Here is an 8,480-nt window from a genome sequence, read left to right on the forward strand (position 1 = left end):
GCGCCTTGAACACCCTTTATAAGGGGGTTTCGACCAGCACTTCAACATAATCAAGTTCTGAGCTTTCCCTCTTCAACGTGCTGCTAACAAAGTCATTCCGAAGTGCTGCTGCGACATTCCGACGACCCGGAGCTTCAATCTTCTTCTTTCTTAAGTTGTCGGTACAAGTTTATTTCAACACTTTCAGTGTAATTTGTAATTTCTATCGTGATTATAGTTGTTGCCCACCGGAAGCGATCAAGGATCGCGGGCCTTCGAGTAGGAGTCGCCTTAGGCTCCGAACGAAGTAAAAAGCTTGTCTTTTTGTGTGTTTGTTTACTTTCCGCTGCGTGTTTTAACTCCGATATTTTCACGATTCCGATAAACGTAAAATTTAGCCACGAGCGCTATTCACCCCCCCTATAGTGCGGTCTCGATCCAACACCATTATCTTACACGAGCCGGCATGGTATGCTGAACCGACATATGATTTATTGCCAGATGAACTTCATGACCATCTGCTCGGTTATTCTTACCAGCGGTTCGACCTCCACCCATTTTGAGAAGTAGTCCACAGCCACGAGCAGAAATTTCCTCTGACCAGTTGCCATGAGGAATGACCCGATGATGTCCATGCCCTACTAGTCGAACGGGCAAGATACTGTGGACGCCTTCATTTCCTCGGTCGATCGGTGTGAGAGGTTGTGATACTTTTGGCAGGACAGGCAAGTGGCCACCGTTCGAGCGACATCCTCTTGGAGGGTCGGCCAAAAATACCCAGCCAGTAGTATTTTTCTTGCTAATGAGTGTTCTCCCGGGTGTTCTCCGCAGGATCCTTGGTTCACCTCGCAAGATATATTCAGCATCCTCCGATCTGACGCATTCGAGTAGAGGCCTAGAGAAGGCTTTCTTATATAATTGGTCCTTGATCAGGGTGAACTGTCCGGCTCTCTTTCTTAATAAGCGAGCTTCTTCCTGATCAATCAACGAGACTCCCGACCATAGGAACTCTTTCAGAGCCATCCTCCAGTCATTCGGGAAGGTAACCCCTTCCATCCGGTCAATATGCACCACCAACGACACTTGCTCGATCAGCTGTGGTATAACGATCGACGATAATAAACTGGCTAATTTAGCTTACTCATCTGCGACTTGGTTCTCTGATCGGGGGACCTTCTATATAATGACCTCCTGGAAGTTGGCCTTTAGCTTCTCGAAGGCCTCGACATATAGCTTGAATCGGGTGTTACTTATCTCGAACGTCCCGGACAGCTGCTGAGTGGCCAGCTGAGAGTCCGAGTGGATGAGGACTTTGACGGCTCCCACATGCCAAGCAGCTTGTAAGTCGGCTATCAGCACCTCATACTCAGCTTCATTGTTGGTAGCTTTGTAGTCCAGCCGCATAGACAGATGTATCCGGCCTTCTTATGGGGAGATGAGTAATATACCGATGTCGCTCCCCTGTTGAGTGGATGAACCATCCACGTATATCCTCCAAACAGCTTCTGGCTCCGGACTCTACACCTCGGTGACAAAATCCGTCAAGGATTGTGCTTTGATGGTCGTTTGGGGTTGATACTGAATGTCGAACTCACTAAGCTCAGTCGTCCATTAATCAACCGTCCGGATGCCTCGGGATTGAGGAGGACTCTTCCCAAGAGACTGTTAGTTATCACAATTATGGAATGCGTAAGGAAGTACGGGCGAAGCCTCTGTGCGGCGAGTACTAAAGCATATGCCAGCTTTTCAAGACCAGTGTAGCGAGATTCAACATCTTTTAATATATGGCTCAAAAAGTATACAGGTTGTTCTTCGCCATTTTGTCTAACTAGAGTCGAGCCGACCGCATGCTCAGTAGATGGTAGATGGATTCGGAGTGGCTCACCGACACACGACTTAGCTAACACAGGTAGAGAGTTAAGGTACTCTTTGAGTTCTTCGAATTCCCGGTCGCACTCCTCGTCCCACTGAAATTTGGTGGCTCGACGTAGTATCTTGAAGAATGGCAGGCTCCGATCAGACGACTTAGAGATGAATCTAGATAAAGTTGTGATCTGACCGGTGAGACGTTGAGGTTTCTTCAAATTTCGAGGTGGTGGCATATCTTGTAGCGCTTTCACTTTGCTTGGATTCACCTCGATGCCCCGCTCGGTGACTATGTAGCCCAAGAAGCGTCCAGTCTTCGCGCCGAATAAACACTTGCTCGGATTTAGCTTTATTCCATAATTTCTGAGCGTCTGGTAGGTCTCCTTAATATCTGCGCATAGGTCAGCAGCTTGGAGGGATTTTATCTGTATATCGTGGACGTATACCTCCATATTACGGTCGATCTGCCGTTGGAACACTTTGTTCATCAGCCTTTGATAAGTGTCTTCGGCGTTCTTGAGTCCGAACGGCATGATGTTGTAGCAGTACATCTCGTTGGCCGTGATGAAATTGACCTTCTCTTGATCCTCTTGAGCGAGTGACACTTGGTGATATCCCTGGTAGGCATCAAACATGCAGATTAGCCCGCATCCCACAGTGGAGTCCACCATCTGGTCGATCCAAGGCAGTGAGTAGAAATCCTTCGGGCATAACTTGTTCAGATCATGGAAGTCGATGCAGACCCGCAACTTGTTGCCCAGCTTGGAGACCAGCACGACGTTGGCGAGTCAACTCGGGAATTGAACTTCTCATATGTGGCCAGTATCCAACAGCTTCTCTATCTTCAATCGGATGATCAGGTTCTGCTCGGTGCTCGTTGCTTCACTGGCCGAGCGTCCGGTCGGACGTGTAGCTCATGCTGCGCGACGCTCGGGAAGATCCCAGGAAGCTCATGTGTCGACCATGCGAACACATTGTGATTTTTCTTGAGGCAAGCGACCAACTCCGCCTTCTTCTCCGCCTCTAGGTCGGCGACAATGAATGTTGTTACTTCCGCCCCAGCTAGGGTGGATCTGAACCTCCTCTTTTTCTTCATAAATTAGAGGGGGAGGTTTTTTAGTAATAGTGTTTACCTCTAGCCGCAGGTTCTTCCGAGCGGCTTTGACTTCGGTCTTAACCATCTCGACGTAACAGCGCCGAGCGGCCAGCTGGTCACCCTTGACTTCTCCTACCCGGTCGTCGACCGAGAACTTAATCTTCTGGTAGTAGGTAGAGACTACTGCTCGAAACTTGTTGAGGATCGGGCGACCTAAGATGACATTGTAGGCCGACGGTGCATCTACCACGATGAAGTTCGTGGTCCTTGTTCTCCTGAACGACTCCTCTCCCAGCGAGATGGCCAACCTTGTTTGGTCGATCGGCAAAACTTCATTACTAGTGAATCCATAAAGCGGTGTCGTCATCGGCAGTAGCTCGCCTCGGTCTATCTGCAGTTGATCGAACGTCTTCTCGAAGATTATGTTCACCAAGCTCCCTGTGTCAACAAAGATACGATGAATGGTATAATTGGTGATCACCTCTCGGATGATCAAGACATCGTCATGAGGGATCTCCACTCCCTCTAAATCTCTGGGCCTAAAGCTGATCTCAGGCTCATTCGCCTTCTCCTGGCTATATTTTACTGTATGGATCTCTAGCCGCCGGGCGTACGACTTCCTGGCTCTGTTGGAGTCGACGCTGGTCGGTCCGCCGACGATTATGCTTATTTCTCCTCAGGCGGCATTACTTCTATTCTCTTCCTCCCGAGTGGAGGATATATTTCGATCGTCCGAGATTCGAGAGGGATCAGCATTCTCCCTCCGCTGGTACTGATGGCGTCGCTTGGGCAATCTTCTCGTGTCTTCTTGCCACCCGATGGATTGATGCTTGTGTCGTCGCTCGGGAGAAGGAGTTCAGCGGCGATATCCTCTGGGAGCCGATCGATTAACGATCGACGTCAGACCACGGTAGTCACGCATGTTGTGTGTCGTCGATTGGTGGAAAGAGCATAACATCGGCGTCCACATCTTTCCTTTCGATGTCTTCGGCCGACCGAAAGCCACATGTTGTACAGCATACATTCTCGTCTCCTGGTGTGGCCATACTCCTTCGATCCTTGGCCCTCTGGGTGGCTGGTGGTTACTTGATGGACATCGATCGGTCGTCGTCGAGGGTTCGGTCGGCACCTCATTTCTTCTCGCCGCTTGGGCTTCTTCCACGTTGATATACTCGTTGGCCCTCTTAAGCATATGGTCGAAGTCCTTAAGCGGCTTCCGGATGAGTGACTGGAAGAAGTCTCCCACGATAAGCCCCTGGGTGAAGGCGTTCATCATTGTCTCGGACGAGACCGAGGGGATGTCCATGGTAACCTAATTGAAACGCTGTATATACGCTCAGAGCATTTCTTTCGGCTCCTGCTTCAGAGAGAAGAGGCAGACACTCGTCTTCTGGTAGCGTCGGCTGCTGGTGAAATGGTGTAAGAAGGTCACTCGGAAGTCCTTGAAGCTCCATATAGATCCATATGGCAGTCTTCTGAACCAGCATTGTGCCGAGCTTAAGAGCGTAGTGAGAAAGACTCGGTATTTTACTCCATCTATGTACTGGTGGAGCATGACTTTATTATCGAACCTATTTAAATGATCATTTGAATAAGTCGATCCGTTGTATGATCCGATCGCCAGCGAGGTGTAGTGGATCCCATAAGATCTCCTCGAAGAACTGTTGGTTGATCTATTCGGGCGACGTGTTGCTTCGGGGTGCCTTGTCTTTTCGTGCATTCCAAACGGGCGCGTTGTCCGAGGATGATCCCCACTTTTGGTTTGCTTGGGCTATCTCCGAAGGTGTTTGGAACAGAGCCCGGTGAAAGGGTATTGGCGTGGGTGGTGCTTCCCCATGCGTGCCGATCGGCAATCTATTCTGCCCCTAAATAGAAATTTGCTCCGAGCGGTCCTCTTGTGTCGCTCGGCCTCCTGCTGCCAACGTTGCTTGCTGCACTTGCCGGTCGGCTAGTGCCTGTTGTTGTTGCTACTCGACTATCTTTTTCACTCTAGCTTGCACGAGCATGTCGAGGCCTCCTGGGTGAGCATCATAGTATGAAGTTGTCCAGCGTCCTCCATCTCCTCAGTTCGGATGTAGGCTACGTTCCCATAGACGGCGCCAAATATGATCCTGTTCGAAAGTCGAGACGACGGAAGTTGGGGATGTGACGCTCCTGTTGACAGCGTGTAGATTTCGCTCGGACCTACAACCACAACTACGTCAGTGCCGAGCCAGGAAAGGGGTTCCCGGCGTTGGCCCTTCGATGCTCAAGTCAGTCACCGACGATGTGAAAGCAGCAGAACAAGGAAATAATTAAGCAGTATCAACAACAGTAGTGCACATACCTCCACTGAAGCTTGAACCCCCCTTTTTATAGAGCACTTGTAGCACGCGTGCACGCTTCCCAAGGTGTGCACGTTTCTCGAAGCTTCCCCCTAAAAAGATGTGTCAATAAAGTGTCCCTGACACAGTACCTTAATGAGCTGAGTATCTTCTGTCTGATCATACCGCCTGTCGGCGGCACTAGCTCCCAAAAGGATATCGGAAGATGGTGTTGTTGTCTGTTGTTGGGCCGAGCGGGATGTCGCTTGGCTCGAGTCTCTACTGGTTGTTCGGCTGATGAGTCTGCTACTTGGTTGAGCGGGATGCCGCTCGACGGTTACTGCCATTGTCCAATTAGCTGATGAGCCTGTTGCCTGACCGAGGAGGATAGCCGCTCAGCCGTAACATTGCTATTTCTGTGTGTACTCTACTCGGCTGTAACTTTTCTCCGTTGCTACGAGTATCGATGTAAGGTCGAGCGGTATAGCCACTCGGCACGCCTTTTGCATAACCTTGGTGACTTCTCCTTTATTGAGCGTTAGGTGCTCGACATATGACCGAGCTGTATAAGATGTTGGATCGGGCCTTTCTTTCCTCGATCGGGCGACTTGTTCGCCCGACCAGCTGGTGTCATCGGCACATTGACCGCTTTGACTTTGACCTCCATCGTGGCAATGACCCCCCCCCCCCGGAGGGTGTGCCCATCCTTATCACCGCATCATGGAGTCTATGAGAAAGAATCAAGTTTAAGATTTAGTCGAGCTTCCTTCGACCCAAAGGGCTATTGAGAATGATTGGATTCTCAAAATTAAGAGAAAAGTGATTAATTGATACAAAACTCGACTAGTTGTAAAAGGATATACCTAAATGAAGGGTATTGATTTTGAAAAGCGATTCTCTCCAGTTGTGAAATTTATGTCAATATGTGTCATCTTAGATATAGTAGTACATTTTGACATAGAATTACATCAGATGAATATAAAAACGGCTTTCCTGAATGACAATCTTAACGAGGAAATCTATATGGTATAACTAAAAGGTTACATTTTTTATAACAAAGAGAATAGAGTATGTAGACTTAAAAAGTCAATATATATGTCAAAACAAGCGTCAAGACAATAAAATATAAGATTTAATGAAATTATTTTGTCTTATAGTTTTGAAATGATCAATAAGGATCATTGTGTTTACCTAAAAAAGGAAAAAAAAAAAGTTTATCATCTTATCATTATATGTTGATGATAGGCTAATAGCTGAAAGTGACATAAAGTTTGTGATAGAAGTCAATCATAACTTTTATCACAATTTGACATAATAGATATGAGAGAAGCTAAGTACATCTTAGGAGTAAAGATCATTAGAGATCGATTACAAAGGTTTTTAAGTTTGTCTCAAGAGGCTTATATCACTAAGATGTTACAATATTTTAATATGTCAGATTGTAATATTGAACAAATACCTACAACGAGAGGTCATATTCTGAGTAAAAGTATGTATCCCAAGACTCCTGAAGAAATAGTCAAAATAAAGAAAAAAAAATTATATGCTAATTTCATTAGTAGTTTAATGTATATACTATGTTATACTCATCCTAATATAAACTATATAGTTGGCTTAGTTAGTCGTTTCTTGTTAAACTCAAGATTGAGACATTGGAAAGTAGTGAAGAGGATATTTAGATATCTCAAAGAGACAATAGATCATTGTCTCTATTTCCAAGGATGAAATATGAGCCTGAAGGGCTACACAAATACAGATGGGCAGCAGACATTGATAACAGAAAATCTATACATGGCTATAGTTTCTTGCTGAATTGTGGCAACATCTCATAGAACAACAAAAAATAGACTTGTGTAGTGCTGTCAACAATGGAACATGAGCATGTGACTTGCATAGTGGTTATGTAAGAAGTTGTCTGGCCGAGAAGGTTCCTGTAGCATCTAAAGATTGCTGAGAACAGTAGGAGTCCTGTTATAGTGTTTTGTGATAATCAAGATGTTATAGTTTATGTCAAAATGAGATCATTTATGTATTAATAATTATTGGAGTAAATAAACTCACTATTTACTGAATCTACTAAAGGTCATATTGGAATTCATAAGTTGAATTTAGGATTAAACATTAGGTATGTCTAAATCAAAATCTATACGTTGTTAAGTTTTGAGAAAAAGATGCACTCTTTATTAATAAAGAGAAAAATATCGTAACATGTGATTCATACCACATATGATATGACGACAATAAAGGTAGTAGACGAATGTATCCCTGCTTCTCTACTATGTGAGACCTTTGAGATTATAAGTTAATCTCAATTTTACTCTAAGTGACTATTTAACTATCTACTTAAAGTTTTAATCAGTGTCTACTATTTTAGCATTTATTTTATTGGCTATGGAGGATTTAGTCTATAGAGCAAAAATAGAAAAACAACTGATTAGAATAAATATATATTCTAGCTAAAAAAAAGATTAAAATTGATTTATATCTTTTGCATTTATTCACTGGTTGACCAGTTATATTTTTTTGTTGAGTACTTAAAATATGATTATGCATAATTATATTGATTAGAGATGTTGAACATGGTGTCGACATAATAGTTGTTATGAGGTATTAGAAATATTCGTATTAATGTAAATGATTTAATTTGTGATAAAGGCAAGATATTAATGTCTTTGATTTATTTGATAAAGTAGTTAAGTTAACTGTAATGACTTTCTTGACAGTAATTGTTTAATGTGCTTGCTACCGTTTTAACCATTTTTCCTGAAGTATAAATTGAATGTTATTATATGATCTGTATGATTAAATGATCTTTATGGATTGACTTGGATGAGTGAGAGATGTTGGATGTGTGCAGTGACTACACATGTTAAGAAGGAGAAAGGGCACCCCTTCTTCTTCCTCTTCCTTTATAATGAGCAACGTTACCATCACTTGTTTTTCCTTATAAAAGCATCCAAGGCAATTAGAGGAAGGGTGAGTGAAGACAACATCAAAAAGATAAGAGGGATTTAGTTTGTGAATGATGAAGAGTTGTTCATTCATTTGTGATCGCTCTTCCAATGATAAGTTATTCTCCCATCTCTTCTCCAAGAGCATTGTAAATTTTTGTTTCGTACGAATTTCTTACTGCAACAAGTGAAAATGAAGAATTACTTAAAATTTGATAATAACTTTATCTAACTCTAACTCTTTAAATAAAGAGAAGAAAATATTTACTTTCACGAATTGACATA

Source organism: Zingiber officinale, chromosome 2A (assembly GCF_018446385.1).
Source record: "Zingiber officinale cultivar Zhangliang chromosome 2A, Zo_v1.1, whole genome shotgun sequence".
Lineage (NCBI taxonomy): Eukaryota > Viridiplantae > Streptophyta > Magnoliopsida > Zingiberales > Zingiberaceae > Zingiber > Zingiber officinale.